Genomic DNA, 19745 nt, shown 5'->3' on the forward strand with positions numbered 1-19745 from the left:
GAAATGCTTTTGAGATTTCTCTGCAAGGGAAAGGCAGAGCTTTGATGATGAAAAAGTCCCGAGGCTGGGAAGTAAGAGAAGAAAGGTGAGATGGGAAAAGATCTGGGACAGATGTCCCAAATAAATGCTAATTGCTCATCATTATAGGATTTTTCTCATAGACTTCAATGCAAGTATTTGATCTCCGATGCTTCACAAGTACAGGTTTAAAATACAGGTCTAATCTAATCTAATCCCAGTCCAGAAAGAAGTGGTAATGTACATATAGTGTGCCTTGGGGGGGGGGAAAGGTCATTAAAAAAATCAAAAGTCACAGAAAAGTTCCATTCAGAATTGAATGTATTTAGTCAATTTTTAAAAAACGCTAAGCCCATCATTGAAAGGCAGGGAAAAAAAATAAAAGGGAGTTCAATTATTTGTTCATGTGTCAACAGATCCGTTCATAAATGTGGAAAACCCATTTGGATTCACGCCAGATTTCATACAATTCACTGAAGATCAAGCAATTTTATGGAAAAAGCTTTGCTATACTAGAACTTTATACATCCCACAGATGGGAATTATGGGATTGTCCCAACACAACTGGAAGATACCAGCAAGTCTTTTTCCCCCCATAAAAGCCAAAGGTTTTACTAACTTAAAAGCACTTCTGTGACCCAATGTCAGGAATACTAATAACATCTTCTGTCAGATGTTCTTGATTGCCAGTGTTCTCCCAGAAGATAGGATCAACCACAGCCCTGTATCTGTATTCCAAATTATTTCCTAAAAAGAGTCAAATGTATGACTAGCTTAGCTTATTATTTTCCGGAGGTAATGGAAGCTGCCCTGACATTTGTTTCCTCTGCTTCATTCTCTTTCTGTGGGTTTTTTCCTGGTTTGTTTTGCACGCTATTCCTTTTCCTCCAGCTCTGAAAAATTATTGTGCTTACTAAGCTTAGACTGCAGGGCAAAACTGATCAAGCTACTAACATTCATCTCCAGAAGTCTTGTCAGCACTTTCAACACCTGCTTTCAACTTTTCCAGAGTATAGCAGAAGGCCTGTGCATGGTTAAGCTTGTTGGGGGAAATGTCAGAGAAAAACCCACCAGCCAGAATTACAATACGGGGCTGCGTAGGCAATGGTTGGAAAACATGTGATTGTAACAGACAAAAACGGTAGGAGTGGTTATGCCAACATCTATTCCGCACAATTGCTGGTTTTGCTCTAAGTAGAAAGGAGAGGGTAGCAATGGAAGGCTCTTGGGGTTGTAGGAAGTTAGCACCCACCCCTCTCCTAGAAGGATGAAATATTATAGGAAATATTAAAAACGCAGAATATTATATTTCCCTGGATGAGAAATGGAGAAACATGCTTTTTTAAAGGCAGGAAGCAGACTCACTTTTAATAGCTCCCAACCTCCTCAATAACCCATAGCAGATATCAGCACTTAAGAGATAAAGAGATGGCTAGGTCTATTCATAAGCATACCCTCACTCATGATCCTTCAGGGCAAAGCCATTAAGCCATAATAGGAATTGCCCAAAGCCCCTTCATTACATCATCCAGCAAGATTCAACCAAGCTTGGGACTCAAAAGACAACCTACAAAGTTACCCCTACGGCCCCATGGAAGTCTGACAACCAATCAGGATATATTTCTTGCCACAGGAACAGGAAGCAAGTTCAACGCCCAACAGAGGATATAAATCTCTCTCCCTCTCTCACCCATGTGCTTTTTTTGCCCAGGACCCATGTGGTTCTGTCCACCATTAAACCATCTTTCCCAGCAGTCACCATGTTTCCAGTGTTTTTCTTCCCACTTGGAACTGAACCCACATTTCTTCCAACAGGGTGAATATGGTGTGGGTTGCATTTCTATGGGGACAAGTCATGAGAGACATAATGGGAGGTGATGAGAAAATTTTCCACGACCTGCAATTTGGTAGCATAGCACTTATGTCAGAAGCACGGAGGTTCTTCTGGCTTGAAAGGATTAGCTGGTGATATCACCGTTGCCCGGGGGTGCCCAGTTGAGGGCTCCTTTCATGTCCCTGGCAGGAGTGGAATGAAGGACAGGAATTCAACCCCACCAGGTCTCGAACACAGGATCACTAACCTCCAACCCAGCATCCTAACCATGTGAGCCGCCATGCTCCTTTTGCAATTTGGTATGGTCCTCCTTTCTAACCCCCAGCCTCAATCTGTAGAACAGAGTACAAGATTGCTGTTTGCCATTGCCTCAAACTCCTCACCATGACCTCAGTCTTCACAGAGTCCTTTTCAATAAGATCTTGTTCCTCCATGATATGGAGTAAGTGGATTTGATTTGCATCGGGGAGATTTCATTGGGCAAGGAAAGGGATGCAGTCTCTCCTCAGTTTTCCCTTCAGGAGTTTGGTACTGCAACGGCTTTGGTGTCAGGGCTAGGGTGATGACTGCTTGTGAGACTCTGGCTGTGGACACAAGAGCTGCCCTGAAGATGGCTGGAGGGCATGACTGGCTTTGTGTTGTGTTAGGCTTTTGAGACAGGATGGGATTCCTGCTAGTACAGATGGCCTGACTGCCTGGCAGTAGGTCTTCCTGAACTCCTGGGTGTCATCAAAACACTGGTGGTGATTCCCTTATGTGTTAGTCTCCCAAACATAATGGTTGGAATCTGGGTGGGCTTGGTAGCTTGTAGTATCCATAGTGGCCATGTTGTCTGTCACAGATCTGAGGAACAATATATGTTCGACCTGGCATTTACTTCAGGTAATGGAGGACGTCCTCCTCAGGAGTACTTTGTGGTGGTAAGAGTGGCCTAGTACGTGTATTTGCTTGCTGTATCTGAAAATTTTCATCCAGCAGCTTTGTTCAAAGCACTGTAACTTATTTGCTTATGGGGATGAATAAGTGTGAAGTTTCTCCTGCAGGTTCCATGTCACAAATGCAAAACTCCTTGCAGATTAGATACCACATTGTTTACTGACATGAGTCAGGCCTTGCTCGCAATTCTTTTGAGCATGTGGGGACTGGAGATGTGGCTAAGGCTCTCCATGACAAAAATTCTGCCAACTGTTAAGCTCAACTCATGCCACACCTTGCATACGTGGACAGGGTATCCATGGGTAAATTCAAGGAAATGATTAATACCTGTTTCAGGTATTAATCATTTCCTTGATTAAGGAAATCTGAGCCACACTGAACTCTGCAGGGGACACCTCTTGATGCAGCCACCTTAGACAACTACTGGCTAATTTCCATCCTTTCTTTTTTGGGGGAGGATTTTTGGAGAAGATCTTGGAGGAAAGAGAGGAAAGAGATTATCTAGATCCCTTCAAATCAGAAATCAGACCTGGTCACGAAATGAAAACAGGAATGGCTGCTTTGGGATACTACCTGATGTATTTCTTTAGTAGTTTCCACCAGCATTTGACACCATGGTCTATGTCAGGGGCCTTCAAACTTGACAGCTTTAAGACTTGTGGATTTCAACTCCCAGAATTCCTCCTCCAGTCATGTTAGCTCAGGAATTCTGGGAGTTGAAGTCCACAAGCCTTAAACTTGCCAAGTTTTGAGGACCCCTGGTTTAAACAATAAATTCCTCTCAAAACAAAGGACTATTAATCTGAGTGACTTCAGTTTCCCCCATGCAAAGGATCAAAATAAAATTCAGCTTGCAAACCCGGAAACATTCCAGAAATGGAACTGCGTATTTTCTTATCAGCTGTCACCATCATCAGTTTTATGCAGAGGTTTTATTATGCAAAACTTTTCAGAGTCTATCCCACTGTCGGTCTCCAAACACAAGGCCAGCATGTCTCTTCCGCTCACAAACAACAATCTCTGCTCTCTGCAAATCCTATCTTCAACCTGTTTAAAGCCGTTTAAAACAACTCAGGTGGAGCTGTGTTACTGTAACGTCGGTAGCCAGTACAAAGCATTACACATAATTTTAAATGTCAAGCTTCTGTGTGTGTATGTGTGTGCGTTGGGGGGGGGGGGAGAAGAGAATGATTCTTTAAAGATGATGAGTTATTTTACAGCCCAAATTCATGCAAACTTCCATGCTGTGTGTATAAAACGAACCCACATTTTTTTCCCACTTCAAAACAAATGTCAGATCTGAATGAAGAAGGAGCTCGATACTTAAGACAGGCTTTCATAGTGAAGATCAAGTGGGTTATTGTTGGTAAAAAACAGTATTCTACACACAGAGAACCACACACACACACACACACACACACACACACACACACACACACATATACAATGAAAATACACCCACAGAGAACTGCATTTTCTATCTTACTCAAAAACTGAGAGGGAGGGATTCAAATTTGGGGAAGACACAAGCAGGATTTCGATGTGGATTTCTTTTATTTACACCCTGTACTTAGAATAGATCAGATCAGATTAACATAGTTGGAAGGGACCTTGTAGGTCATCTAGTCCAACACCACCACCACCACCACCCCCGCCCAAGCAGGAAACCCTACACCAAGGTTCTTCAAACCTGGCAAATTTAAGACTTGTGGACTTCAACTCCCAGAATTCCTGAGCTAACATGACTGGAGGAGGAATTCTGGGAGTTGAAGCCCACAAGTCTTCAAGCTGTCAAGTTTGAAGTCCCCTGCCCTACCCCATTTCTGAAAAATTGCAGTCCAATTTCTTCTTGAAGCTCATGGAGGGGGAAAAAAATTCCTCTCCTCAGCCCTTGAGGAGACCTCTGCACTCCTCAACCTTTCTGGATTTTGAGAATAAGTTGGTTGTTTTGCTACCCCCTTTCCTCCAAGAATTCAAGGTTATTTCCAATATCAAGGAGTTCTTCTTTCCTGTAATCCCTGCCTTGCTGATTTATGAGATGGGTTGGCCTGAGAAAGGCAGCCTGGTCCAGACTCAGAATAACAGAGCAGACTAAAACAGACCTGGAAGGGACCTTAGAGGTCTTCTAGTCCCACCCCCTGCTCAGGCAGGAAACCTTATACTATTTCAGACAAATGGTTGTCCAATCTCTTCTTAAAAACCTCCAGTGATGGAGCACCTACAACTTCTGAAGGCAAGCGGCTCCACTGATTAATTGTTCTGTCAGGAAATTTCTTCTTAGTTCTAGGTTGCTTCTCTCCTTAAATACAGTAGTTTCCATCCATTGCTTCTTGTTCTGCCTTCAGGTGCTTTGAAGAATAGGTTGACACACCCCCCTTCTTCTTTGTGGGAGTTATTCAAATATTGGAACACTCATCCATTTGTAGATATTCTTGCCAAAAATTGCCACTCTGAGGGACTCACACAAAAAGTAACGCTGATTTACAAAATACTTATTTAGCACAAAGTGTCTTGCAAGTTCCTCCAGTCTAAACATTATCCTTTTGAGGGCCTACTTTACCTCTGTTCGTTTCTTGGGTACACTTCTAAACACAGCAATGGGCTAAGGCAGGAGTGTCAAAACTGAAGGCCCGCAGGCTGGATCCACCCCACAGGGTGCTTAGATTTGGCCCGCGGGGCCTTCCTGGAAACGGCAAAGGACCAGCCCATGGTGCCACTGCCAGAGAAAACGGAGCTCAGGAAGGCCACGCGTGGCCCTCCCAGGCTCCGTTTTCGGCTGCAATGGCCTCCTGTCACCGGAAACGGAGCTCGGGGGCGGGGGAAGGGGCTGCGCACATGGCTTGCAAAACAAACTAAAAACAAAATGAAAGGAGAAATGTTTCCCCTTTTGCGTTTGTGCGTGCAAGAAGGGACAGGAAAGGAGAAAGGGAAAGAGGAAAGGCAAAGAAAAAGATGGGAAGATGGGAAGAGAGCAAGGAAGGAAAAATAAGAGAAGAGGGGAAGGAAGAAAAAAGGAGAATGAGGAAAGAAGGAAAGAAGGAAAGAAGGAAGGAAGGAAGGAAGGAAGGAAGGAAGGAAGGAAGGAAGGAAGGAAGGAAGGAAGGAAGGAAGGAAGGAAGTTTATAATGAGAGTGAGGGACGGTTTGAGGGAAGTCCTGCCTTAGCACTTGGCCACCACAGGTGCCACCCTGTCAAAGACAACCCTGATGCGGCCCTCAATGAAATTAAGTTTGACCACCCCTGGACTACTGCCACCCCTCATTCTTCCCATCTAAAAAAACTTTGAGGGCTACATTTCCTTTGTAGCATATCAGCTTCTCATTTTTTTAAAAAAAAATAATAATTGTAAAAACTCAGGTAGCCCAGCAGCCTGGTGGTTGCCATGGTTACTTTGACATCCCTCAATATCACATTCGGGGCCTCCGGATTATAAAGTGAAAGCTGATTAGTGGTCTAAGACAGCTGAATAAGCTTTCTGGCTGGGTGAGGAACTGAATTTAGGCTACAGTCCTAAATATAGCATCGAGGTAGTCCTCAACTTACAACAGCTCATTTAGTGACCGTTCAAAGTTATGATGACACTGAAAAAAGTGACTGAGGGCTGTTTTTCACACTTACGACCTTTGAAGCATCCTCTTGGTCATGTGATCAAAATTCAAATGCTTGGCAACTGACTCATATTTATTGTGATGGTTGCAGTGTCCAGGGATCACGTGATCATCTTTTGCAACCATCTGACAAGCAAAGTCAATGGGGAAGCCAGATTCACTTAACAACTGTGGCAAGAAAGGTCATAAAATGGAGGGAAACTCACTTTTTAGAGGACTATCTGTAGTTTAAATGGTCCAGGAAAGGGCACACTGACCAAAAATTGGCCAGTTCCAGTATCCAGTATCATTTCGAGGTTAGCAAATTGGGAAAGACCACCCCTACATGTTTCCAGATGTTCAGTTTCAGTGATATCATGATGTTGCACTCATGGAACAAATGTTGATAATATGTCATGTCATGTCATGTCATGCAATGCAATGCAATGCAATGCAATGCAATGCAATGCAATGCAATGCAATGCAATACAATACAATACAATACAATATAATATAAAGGACAGTTTCCCCCCAGACGCCATCACTCTGCTAAACAAATAACTCCCTCAACACTGTCCAACTATTTACAAAGTCTGCACTATTACTATTAATCTTCTCATTACTCCTTATCTCCCATCCCCTCCCACTTGTGACTGTATGGCTGTAACTTTATGGCTCGTATCCTTACAACTTATATTGACTGTCTCCTAGTATGATTTGATTGATTATTGTACCCTATGACTATTATTAAGTATTGTACTTTATGATTCCTGACTCTTTACGAATGTATCTCTTTTTCTTTCTTCCTATTTATTTTTTTATTTTAATTATAAGGATACAACACAGTGCATCCGTTCTGGAATTACAACTGTTATACATATATAAATTTTACTTTACCATTTACAATCCTCTTGTTTGATACATTGTTTACTAATTATTCTAATCGTCATAGCTACTTATATGCCGAACTTGCCTTCTTCTATGCAACCACTGATAGAATTTATTCCACGTTTCATAGTACTCAGATTCCCCCTTGTTTTTTAATTCTGTCCGATTCTGCACGGGCCATAATTTTCCTTATTATCTGTTTCTGGCGGTATGCTTTCCTTCTTCCAGTATTTTATCTCTTCTTTTATGCACACTGAGAGCGTTTGCACCAAGACAAATTCCTTGTGCATCCAATCACACTTGGCCAATAAATAATTCTACCTATCTAATGGCATCTTCATAGTTTTAGGGAGGGAGGGAGGGACCAGTGATGAATCAATTGAAAAAAAGCAATAGAGGAAAAACAGAAGTGAAAAAAGGAAAGTGAAAGGAGGGATAAAAAAGATGAGTCTGGAAAAATTCACTCATACACATTTTAAAAATGTGCTAAATTGAGAATCAGCATGAAGGGGTTCAGTTAAAGAGCTGGTGGAAAAACTTCCAAGAGGAAGGATTTGAGGGAGAAAAATGCTGCTTAGATACATATCCAGGAAGTGTGTTCTCAGAAGGACCAGGGGAAAAAAAAATTTTTTTTTATTGGGATTGAGAAAAAGCATCTGTTGGACAGCTGTGGAGACCAGTGAAATGGAGGATACAAGCAATGACATATGACAAAGGAAAGGACCGAAAAGAAGCCGGAACAAGGCAAGTGAAGAGCGTGAACAATAAAAGACAGTAACACCCCTCGGGCCAAGTTGAACAGAATCTTTGCAGTTTTCTTGGCAGTATTATGGGAAGCAACTTCCTGGTCTCTCCATCCAGCAACCAGGTGGACGAATAGAAATACGATAAAAGCGCTAACCAAAACCAACCAGGTTTCGCTCTGAGGTCAGCCAGGGTCAGTTTCAGAGCTGAGGCAGATTTATGAGTAAGAAGAAGTTTTCCAGTTGGTAATCCTCAAGGCCAGCAAAATGGTGAACTGTAAAAAAACTGAGCCCAATCTTAAACTGACAGCATGAGGAAATGGCAAAAACAGGCCCTGCCTTTATGGACTTGGAATTATCGTAATACCTTAACTCCATAACTAGTCAGAAGATTTATAGGAGGTGCTGGAACTTTCTCAGATTTCCCCCGGCTTAATTTACATTGTTTTTCCTTAATAAATATAAATGTGGCATCAACCTAGGTCAGCCTAGCGTGAGACTCTTCCAAAATCCTGATCAATACTTAGGAGGGCCTTGTGGGCTGGAGGTGATGAGAATTACAGGCAGTCTTTGACTTACAACCAGAGGTGGGTATTCAGCAGGTTCTGACCAGTTCTGGAGAACCAGTTGCGGAAATTTTGAGTCGTTCAGGGAACCGGCAAATCCCACCTCTGACTGGCCCCACCCCCATCTATTTTCTGCCTTCTAAGTCCCAGCTGATTGGCTGGGTCTTCTTTTGTTGCCCTACACAGGAGAACAGAGCTGGAAAGCAGGTTAGTGGGGTGGGGAAGGAATGGAGATTTTACAGTATCCTTCCCCTGCCACGCCCACCAAGCCACGTCCACAGAACCGGTAGTAAAAAAATTTGAATCCCACCACTGCTTACAACACTTGTTTACTGACCTTTTGAAGTTATCATGGCACTGAAAAAAGTGACTTAAGTTATGACCATTTTACAGACTTATGACCGTTGATCCCCTGTAGTCACATGATCAAAATTCAGCTGCTTGGCAACTGACTTATATTTATGATGGTTGCAGTGTCCCGGGGTCATGTAATCAATCCCCTTTTGCAAACTTCTCACAGTCAATGGGGAAGCCAGATTCATTTAACAACCATGTTACTAATTTAACAATAGAATTCTTTATTGGCCAAGTGTGATTGGACACACAAAGAATTTGTCTTGGGTGCAAATGCTCTCAGTATACATAAAAAGAGAAGATACATTCGTCAAGAGTCAAGAATCATAAGATATAACACTTGGTGATAGTTATAGGTTACTAATAAGCAATGAAATCATACCAGGAAACAGTCAATAAAAATCATAAGGATACAAGCGACAAAGTTACAGTCCTACAGTCACAATTGCAGTGATCCTCTTAACCACCGTGGCAAGAAAGGTTGTGAAATGGGGCAAAATTCAGTTAACAAATGTCTCACTTAGCAACATATATTTTGGGTTCAATGGTGGTCATAAGTCAAGGACTACCTGAATAGTCCAATGTAGTTGGGACATGCTTGGGTGGGGGCTAACGTAATATTTTATGGAATAACTATATAAGGTGATAGAAGTCATTGTTTCAACATGCTAATCATGAACAGTACAAGATGCTCTTTGATCAGAAATAATTAGAAACTTGAGGATGGGGAATAAGTATGACAGGAGGAATTTTTATTGCAGTAAACTATCAAGTATGATGGACTTTGTTTTAAATTCAATATTGAACTATTGCTGTAAGTAACAATAAACTAGAGAATTAAAGAAATGTCATTGCTGCATGTCATTAAGATTCAAAGGTCTGGGGTTTTAAAAAGGTTTACATAAAGATCATCTCAAAAGGAAGAAAAAACATCAATTGCTACGTTTACTAGAATCATAGGGACTTCAGAGGTCTTCTAATCTAACCCTCTGCTCAAAGCAGGCGCTTTATACCATTCCAGTAGACCATTTGAAAGCAAGCCAAATTTCTGGAATAAACCAGAACTGTGAAGAAATGAAGGCATGATGAGATTACTGGATAAGAAAAAGAATAATTAGGAGGGAGTTACCTCAATAATTGTAAGCAGACAAGATTATAAACTGCAAATAATATAATAAGATTACTGCATTCTGTGGGTGAAGAGATACTTTGGATTCTTCAGAAATCTGGATGTCTCTTGTAGAAAAGTAATAACTGGACTCATACAAACATGTATGTAGAATATCTACTTTTGTTAACCGGACATCAATGATATGCTACACCATAAAGGAGGTAACAGAGTTTGGGGATCAGTATGTGATTGGGAAAGCCTGCTTTTGCTATAGCATAGTATGTGAACATTAAGCCACAATTAATTAAGCTTCCCATTAAGCCATAGTTGAGAACTGTGGTCCTTGCAACGAATTCTTCATTGAATTTCAAACATGTGATGGTTTTTTGTTTTTTTTGGAAGGGCATAATTGGATATGAGGACATGGGCAGAGCTGAGGGTATTGCGTGTCTCCTAAATTATTGATACCGTGAACCAATAAGTTTGTGTCAAGTCTGATTTAAATCTGATTTATAGCACAAATGCAAGCCACAGAGTACTGGCTCATAAGCAGTGGAAAACTATGTGTTTGCAGTAAACATGAAAAAATCTAATTGAATGGAGCTGTGGGATGAAACTCATGCTGATCTGACGCTTGATTGCATAACTCCCTGATTTATTTAGTACTGGACGCAAACTGATCCATTAAGTTAAATGATATATTGTTAAAAAAAGCACAGGGAGATAGCAGGAATCACAAATGACTAAGGTCTGCTTGCAATGCCCAAAATGAGTTTGGCGGAGAAGCCTGATCCACATATCCAGCAGAATAATAGAGTAACAGAATAACCGAGTTGGAAGGGACCTTGGAGGTCTTCAAATCCAACCCCCTGCAGGAAATAACACCATTTCAGACAAATGGTTGTCCAAATCTCTTCTTAAAAACCTCCACTTCTGGAGGCAAGTCATTTAACTGGTTAATTGTTCTCAATGTCATGAAATTTCTCCTTAGTTCTAGGTTGTTCTCTCCTAGTTTCCATCCATTGCTTCTTGTCTTGCCTTCAAACCTTCAACCTATTCTGAGTCCAAAGAGTGCAAGGCACAATACTGCAGATGAGTTTTTCAATACTCCCCTCTAGGACTATTTGTAACAATAACAAAAAAAAAGTTTGCAGACAATAGCTAGCATAGGATTGCCTCCAGATATTTCACTTTATAGGACTTGGTTTACAGGGAGAAATACTGAAAGTCAGAAACATACCAACTTATAGATGGAGCACTTTTTTATTCCCACTTCCTACTTGCATAGCTAAAGTCCAAAATCTGATACAACAGATTTAATGCGTTGTAGCATGTTGCATAGGACCAGGATGGGTATGATATGGACTTCAAATGATGAAAGCCAAATATTATAGAAAGAATTTCAACTCAAGGGAAAACAAAATGTAGAGTTAAGGGTTGGAATTTAATAAATGCCTTTGCTTCTACCTCTTCAGCTTTTCACTTCTTTGAAAGTAAAAGCAAACACACTATCCTTGTTCAAATTCACTGTGTCGAGGTCTTAGTCCAATTTTCGGGTCAACAAAAAGTGAGGAAGAGTCTTCCCCTCCTGTGGATTTACAATTTTCAGCCTTCCTTGTTGATAGTGGCTTGGCATTTCAAATCTTACCTCCTACATGGTGGCACATTGATAAAATACCCTGCCTGCCTACTAATAGCCATTTTAAGGTTTCTTCACGCTGGTGCTTGGAGGGTTATGTTAACAGGTTTGGGAAGCACCTGGCTTTTGGTAATCAAATGTTATAATTGCCAGAATGCCTCTATATGATAATTTGAAAAAGGTGAAGTCACACAAGTTGCAGTTGTTACTGGAGGTTCTCCAAGACCAATACCCGCATAGAAATAGATTGAGAAATGAATACGTTGCATACTCAGTCTCTGGAAGAAATAGCATCTAGATGCAAAGGCATCCAAAAGTTAAGGAGTTTTGAATAAGGTTACTACTTGCAGTAGAAGATCTCCAGGAAATCCCAGGATCACAGGCTAGACCAGTGATGGCTAACCTTTTTGTTGTGGTGTGCTGAAAGAGTGTGCATGCGTGCCGGCACCCACAATACAATGCGCCCCGCCCACCCTGCACATGCGCATGCAACACCCCCACCCCGCCCCCTTACCTGCACTGGTCATGTGCGTGCCTCCCAGCTGATTGCCCTCCCGAAGTGCCCATTTTCAGCCTCTGGAGAGCCTCTGGAGCCCAGGGGAGGCCATTTTTGCCCTCCCGGAGGCTCGAGAGAAGCCTCTGGAACCTGGGGAGGCTGAAAATGGGGCCGTCTCGGCACTTCCGGTATTTCCAGAAGTCCCATTTTTCGGCCTCCCGAGGCTGCAGAGGCTTCCCTCAAGCCTCCAGGAAAGCGAAAACAGGCTCAAACAGGCCGAAAATCAAGTGGGAGGCACACGCATGCGCAGTGCAGGTAAGTTTGGCTGTGGCTCGCATGCCCGCAAATGGCTCTGCGTGCCACCTGTGGCACGCGTGTCATAGGTTCGCCATCACGGGACTAGACTAAGAATTGGTAAAGCATTCCAGAAGAACTCCATTGGCAAACCAATTCCAGACTATTGCCCCCCAAAAACTCTATGGAGGAATTTATGCAATCACTGAGACTTAAATCCAGAAACCAGTCTGGCTTGGTCACTGGGACCAGAGGTTTAGTCTTCTGAGCTTTTGGAATTGTGCTGGAGCGCATCCTCAGGGAACTTCTCTCTAGCGGAATGTGTTGCATGTATTCTGGAATGTGTAAAAACCCATTCTGGTAGAGAAAGTTCCCTGAGGATGGGCTCTGGCACGAATCCAAAAGCTTGGAAGATCTAGATTGAATCCTGCAACATTATTCTTTTTTTTTCCCCAAACATTTTTATTAGGTTAATAAGTATTACAAAATACAAAAGTAAATAAAAGAACAATGAGGAGAAAAGAGAAAGGGGGAAGAGAAGTGGGAAAGGTAGGGAAAATTAAAAAAAAAATGAAGCATTGACTTCTGACTCTCTCTGTTGCAATAAAATAAGGCATTAGTATGAAACCACAGCGTTTTATTTTTCCATAGTAATATGAACAAGTCAATTCTATAAAAATCTGATCTATCAAACCCAAAGTCAAAATTATATTCTTTTCCACATGATCCTGCAACGTTATTCTGGGACATGTATACTTCACTTCATTTGTTGCGGCTTAAATTCAGTTTGAAGAAGATGCTATCCTCTTTTTTTATGGTTACAAAAACACACCGGAAAACTGTGCAGGGAGCCTGTGAAATTCCACATTTGGTTAACAGCAAATATACATAGAAAGGCTATACAGGTAGTCTTTGATTTACGATTGTTCATTTACCAATGGTTTGAAGTTACCATTGCCTCCCAAAAAGGTAACTTACAAAGCTGTCCTCAAAAGCTTTATCCCTTGCACTACCTACACAGTCATGTGATTACAATTCGGACGCTTGGCAACCGGCTCACATTTATGACGGTTTCAGTGTCTTGTGGTCATGTGATCGCCATTTGCTGGTTTCCTCAGCTGACAAAATTCAGACAATTGAGGAAGCTGGATTTGCTTAACAACCATATGATTCACTGAACGACTGGGGTAAAAAGGTGGTAAGAACCGTGGTAACACGGTGGTTAGAATGCAGTATTGTAGGCTCACTCTGCCCACAGCCAGGAGTTCAATCCTGGTAGAGCTCAAGTTTGACTTTCATCTTTCTGAGGTCGGTAAAATAAGGACCCAGATTGTTGGGGACAATATGCTGACTCTTTAAAACACTCAGAGAGGGCAGTAAAGCACTATGAAGCGATATATGTCTAAATGCTATTGCTAAAAATGGTTGTAAAAATCAGGTATAGTCACGTGGTGACTTGCTTAATAATAACATCATTTAGTGACAATTTCTGGTCATGTCGTGCCCCTGTCAGAGTCTGAATCCGAGGAGGAAGACGAACAGCTGACAGGGAATGGGAGTGTGGCTCCATTGGCTGTGGAGGAAACTGGGGAAGGGCAAAGTCTGGCTGAGCAGAGCAGGGAAGAGGTAGAACAAAGGAGAGGGAATTCAGAGGAAGACCCAGGCCCAGCCCCTCTTCATCCTAGGGCACGCAGGGAGGAATGGAGAAGGGAGCAACGTGGGTTGCGTGGCTTACAGGGGAAGAAAGGGCCCTGATTCCTTTCATTAGTCACACCTGGGAAGAGAGTTTAAAAGAGATGCACGCTGAGTGTGGCGTCTGCTGGGAACAAACATGAGTTTATCTTGTGTTGACTTTGGTTATCTGCATTCCTGGCATCCTTCCAACCATGTTGAATTACTGCCATTCCTTGACGTCTGGAATTCCTTCTCTCGCCCCGGGGGACTAATTACCTCATCTTGCCTTGATTGGACTTACAGTTACAAGTTTTTGTTGACCAGGTTTGGACTTGATTCTCTGCAGCCCAAGTCTGTTCCTGGGAGAGTATTTCTCTAGCCCAGAAGGTAACCAGGACATTGGGGGCAAAGTTGGAGCTAATAAAGGGACTCCTACTGATTATCTGACTATGTTGCCTTTGTGCCATGCCCCGGGTCATCGCAGGTCACAATTGTGGCTCTAAGTCAAGGACTACCTATATGTAGGGTCTTATCTCAAGCTTGCAGCAGGATTTCTCGCTGATCATAAAATGGTCAAGGGGAGATACAAAGAGAGTTCACTGTTCCTGAATTGAAAATGCAGGAAATACACAATTTCCACTATAATGTGCTACTATTCAAGCTGATTGATTTATGTAAACAATATACTTGTACAGGCAGATCATCCAAGGACACCTCCCTAGAAGAGAGGAGGGATCCTATGAGACTTTGGGAGATTGTTTTCCTTCTTTGTCAATGAAACGAAACCTCTATATAAATGCGAATTATTTTTTCCATGGTGAACTGTCACTCACCCACGACTCCTATTGCCCATTTATATTTTAAATACTCATGGTACTATAGTAATGGTATCGAAAAAGTAACAGTCCTGGTTTCAGTTTGGGGTAAATGCAAAACTTGCAATTCTTCTTGCTTCCAGCTGTATTCTCTCCCACCCACAATTAAATTTTATACAGGAAAACGACAATTTCCTGTGATGGAAATTAATTAAAATACATAAGGAACTCACTTTAGCCACGACTTCCTTTGCTACTTCCTGTATTATTGATATATTTAGGCTACAAATTGCTCTTATGGTCAACTAAATCCCGCATTTGGATGTGTGATGAGCAATGATATATTTTTTTTAAAAAAAAACCTAGATAATAAACAGGGACCGGCTTTGAAGAGCTGTTTCCATCTGAACAGTGTTTTGAGCAAAACACCCCTTTGAAGTGGTTTTGTAAAGCAATTCAGACTCTTCTCCGAAAAGCAAAGCTAAACTAAGCGCAGAGCAGCCTTGAAGTAGTGGAGAAGTCTTCAGAAGGCATTTCAAAGCATCCAGGGAGCTAAATCACATCGCTGCCATGGCTTGCAAGTACCCGTTAGAATAAAAGTTCACATTGACACATCTCGGTGGGCTTCCATTTGTTGGTAGAAATGAAAGTGTTCAAAACCACTTTGAATTCATACAGAAAATGGAGATGTGGGAGATGAATCTGAGGTCAAAGTCAAGAGAATGTGGTTTAAAACAGTGGTCACCACTGGTGGTCCATGAGAAAATTTTGGGGGTCCGCAGAGAAATGTCCCCTCCAAAGCACACACACCCCCAAAGCAATTAATCCAGGCTGTGAGGGAACACAAGCCTGCGCTGCCCACATGGCAGCTACTCCTCCATCTGGGTGCACCAGCCTGCCATGGACTGGAGGAGCTGCTCCGGGATGACCAAAGGGCCAGTCCTGTGATTACTGCAGCTCTGGAATATGGGACTGACTTTCCCACCAACGTCAGCAAGGCTCTGTCAGTCAAAATTCATATAGTGGTCCACGGGATTCAAAATTATGAGTTTGGTGGTCCCTGAGGTCCAAAAGATTGGCGACCCCTGGTTTAAAATCTTAACTAAATCACTGATCCTAAGACAAGCTATGATGGGATAAAGAGCAGAAGACGAAAATTTAAGTAGGGTGCTGTTCCAACACAATGTGTCATTCTGTGGCCAGTCAAATGTACTTCTGAAGCTCACTAAGGTTTTCCACTGTCCCCTTCCAGTAAACATGTCTTAACATGTGTCCATGGGAGACTAAGGTCACAAGTGCCACCATGTACATAATGGGGTCATCATTCAAATGGTATGGATTATGTACCGTATGTATTCATACCATTTATAATTTACAATAAATGTTACATAATTCAGATCATCAAGTGTTAATTACACAATTACTGTTGAATTAGGATATATATGATGTCCATCATGCCTTCTCCTGGGTGCTTGTGTACAGTTGAGGAAGTAGCAGACAACCATCAAGAATAACAACCATTAATCACCCGGCTCCTTTTCGAAACTAACTTGAAGTTGGTGCTTAAATGCCAGTTTAATGGTAGCAATGGTTTATGGCTTAGCCAAATGAATTATCCAAGCTACTGTGGGTTATCCGATGAATCATAATCAAAACAAACTAAGTTTACTATGTGCTATATACCCAGCTATAATCTCGCTGCCATTGGAAAATGAAACACGAACAAAACCCACTGACTCCTTAGAATTCAAGAATACGAAGACCCACAAGAATATCACAAATCTCAGTTCCGCATTCCTACATTGAACCTCGAGTCATGTCCCTTTTTCCCTGCTGCCAGAAACTCCAGTCAATCCATCTGACAAAAACAATTTTCAGAGCTCTAGCAAGCTCTCCTGAAATTAAGTTTTATGTAAGTAACTGTTTGAAATCCTACTTGGTTCTTCTTTAAGCATCCTAGAAAAGTTCCAGGAGAAAACACCTTGAGCGGTGCCCATGTTGCATTGCTCATTATTGTTAAAAGCTCACCTTTTGTTCAGCAGGACAACCTCCGCCCAAGAGTCAACTTTCGAGTTCTTTGCCAAGGAAACTATCAGACAATTATGTTGAGAGAAGATAAACAGCGAGGTAGGCACTGTGAACCAGAGGCTGAAAAGGGACTGGCTTAATAGATGGCAGAGAGGTGTGTCAGTCCAGATTCTGACATCATTTGCTATCCCATAACCACATCACTATCAAGAGCCTGAAATTTGTTCTTCTCTCTCCCCAGCAGTCCTGCATGAAGAGGGATTTTGGTCTTCTAAATAGCTTAGATGGGGGAAATCTTGGTATCAATTTTTCCCCACTTTCAGTTAAAAAAACTGGCTGCTGGTGATGAGGAAACGTTCTGCTGAAGACAGAAGAGCTACTACTACACAATACCAGACTTAATGGATAAATCAATAATAGTAAACTAAATAGGTAAACTATCTGATAAGCTTTAAAGCTGATAGACACGGTATACTTAGCCCTGGATTCCATCAAGAATAACTTACTGGAAGCTGGATTCCATAACATGCTCAATTCAAAATCTACCCTCTAGTTTCCAGAAACATTTCTAGCTTTGCTAAAGAGGCTTAAGTATTTCTATTTTGGTCTTAGATACTCTTGACTAAGTGTAAAAACTCATTGTTAGGGCTTAGAATGTACCATTTTCCTTCCAGAACAAACCACACTGGTTGTTCTGCAGGTGGGTTATTTTTTATATAACTTTTTAAGTACACGGAGGGCTTTACAATGCTCTTGATATGGTCCACTCCTGGAACGGAGTTTTGCACACTCCTATTCTTTAGTAACTCTAGAATTTCCTTGAATGGTATTATTTAAATTTACTTTATTATTTCACCGGGTTGCTGTTGTGTTTCCTATTACATATCCTTCTCCCAACTTTACATTCACCTGGACTGACCCTGTTTTCTGATCTCGAAAAAACAAAACAAAACCATGGGAGGAGCTCCTTTCAGATTTATCAAGGTGGCAAGTTTTACCAAGGTTAAGAATGCCAGAGAAATGATTATACAAGGAAAACATTCTCACAAAACTCTATGTATTATGGTCAATGCATGTAGTTGCAAACTATTTTCACAACAATAAATTGATTAATTGTTGCTATTGTCAAGCACACCCCACCTACAAAATGTTGACTTAAATGTACTTCTCCTTTAAAAATGAAAATTCAGAAAATTCATTTATTTTTCAGTACATTGAATGGGATCACTGAACCATGCCAAAGCAATATTCAATCCAGCAGTAAGGAAGTTGCTTCATGTGCTTTGATTTTAGCCTTCTCTCTGCCGTTTTGTTTGCTAAAACAGGAAGGAGCAAAATGCCCAGAAAATCACAACACTCTTCCCTATTTTTAAGCATTCAAAATCCAACTGCAAACCTCTTTGAATTGGGGTTGTTATATTTGTGGGAATCCACGGCAGTACAACTGCATGTTAGATCAACAGGCCGTGTTGATCTATCAGGCTGGTAAACCCTTAGCTGATGGTTGCAAATTGGATGAGCACTCACCTCTGTTTTTCAGACTGCCATTATATGGATGCAATGCTTTAGCACATTTTCAAACAGTTAATCCAGAATAAGGGTCATGGGTCAGGGGCTTGTTCAGGGAAAGACAGAGATCCCTGGATCTAGTGGCCTTTCCAATGTCACTCCCCCTTTGGCTGCATGTTGTGACAGACGGCGAAGTCTGCATTCTCTCTTTGCAACTCTGCACAGACCAACTTTCTGAAGCTGGCTTGTAAAGCGGATGAGATGCACAGACTGGAGTGCGAACTAAGGTAATCTCATCCAAGACATGACAAATAAGAAGCCGATACACCATGCCCGAGGGCCATTTCATAACAGCCTTTTCATATTAGATCAAAGAATTTTTATTCCACACGCTTCTTTGGCTCCATAATTTATTAAGTAGGGATTGTTTCAGCAGAATATTAAGGTGGTAAACACAGCTCCTGTTGAAGGAACCAAAGTTAATGAACATTGATAGATTTACCTCTGATAGGATATTTCGGATACCTGTATTCCACCACCACCAGCAGCATCTTCTATCCTTTGGACTGACTGGCTTGTGATAAGCCTTGTCTTACACCTCAGCAGGTCTTTTCTTTAAGCAGTAGTTGAAATTAAATGCCTTGGAAGTATGTGCTATTTTATTAATATTTCATTACCTTAATTTGCTCCTTTGATTGAGCCAGAAGCAACATGAGGCAAGAGTCATGGCATCTCCTGAAGGTTAACTACATGGTAGACAGAAATGCCTAATGAATTGTTTGGGAATTTTCTGCAATAGCTAATTGTCTAGAAATTTCCAACCTGCAGCAGGATACTTCTTTTGAAGGAATTAACACATAAAAAATGCTTCTACCTGTATCTGAGTTACACAACAGAAAATGGGGCAGAAGCAGCAAGGATATGACAATGGTCATCATTGTCATCTAAGGAAAAAAAAATCTAATAAGAGCAGGTCTTGAATGTAGGAGGGAGCAATAGAAAATCACTTAGATATGGTTATCAAGAAAATGACAAATACGTTATAAGAAGTCAGCAGGAATCTAGCTCAACTTGAAAAACAACCTCTTTTACAATTTATTGCAATGACTGCCTTAGATGCTTATGGAAAATGTGACGTTTCTTATATTTGGCTGTTTTGATTCACTTCTCTAGGCTTTAAAAAGTTTGGAGTCTACTTAAGATCAATGAGCTTCAAAGGAACTGGTCTCTCATATTTAAAGTACTGCAACTGA

The 19745-nt window shown here is 41.5% G+C and overlaps 1 protein-coding gene across 4 annotated transcripts in view; it reads right to left on the bottom strand.

Moving 5' to 3' along the window:
* The window catches only part of EPS8 (EGFR pathway substrate 8, signaling adaptor), a 177438-nt gene that overhangs the window by 109383 nt on the left and 48310 nt on the right, over window positions 1-19745 (bottom strand). For 2 of the 4 annotated variants that reach the window (XM_087968686.1, XM_087968685.1), the window contains exon 1: window positions 16984-17352. The exons of the other annotated variants lie outside the window; for them this stretch is intronic. The gene's annotated coding sequence lies outside the window, so the exon portion shown is untranslated. Of the gene's footprint in view, window positions 1-16983; window positions 17353-19745 lie in introns of those variants that run through there. 4 annotated transcript variants of the gene reach the window in all.

This window comes from Notechis scutatus, chromosome 6 (genome assembly GCF_049901735.1).
Source record: "Notechis scutatus isolate UNSWTSFEM ecotype Mainland chromosome 6, rNotScu1.2, whole genome shotgun sequence".
NCBI classification, from domain to species: Eukaryota; Metazoa; Chordata; class Lepidosauria; order Squamata; family Elapidae; genus Notechis; species Notechis scutatus.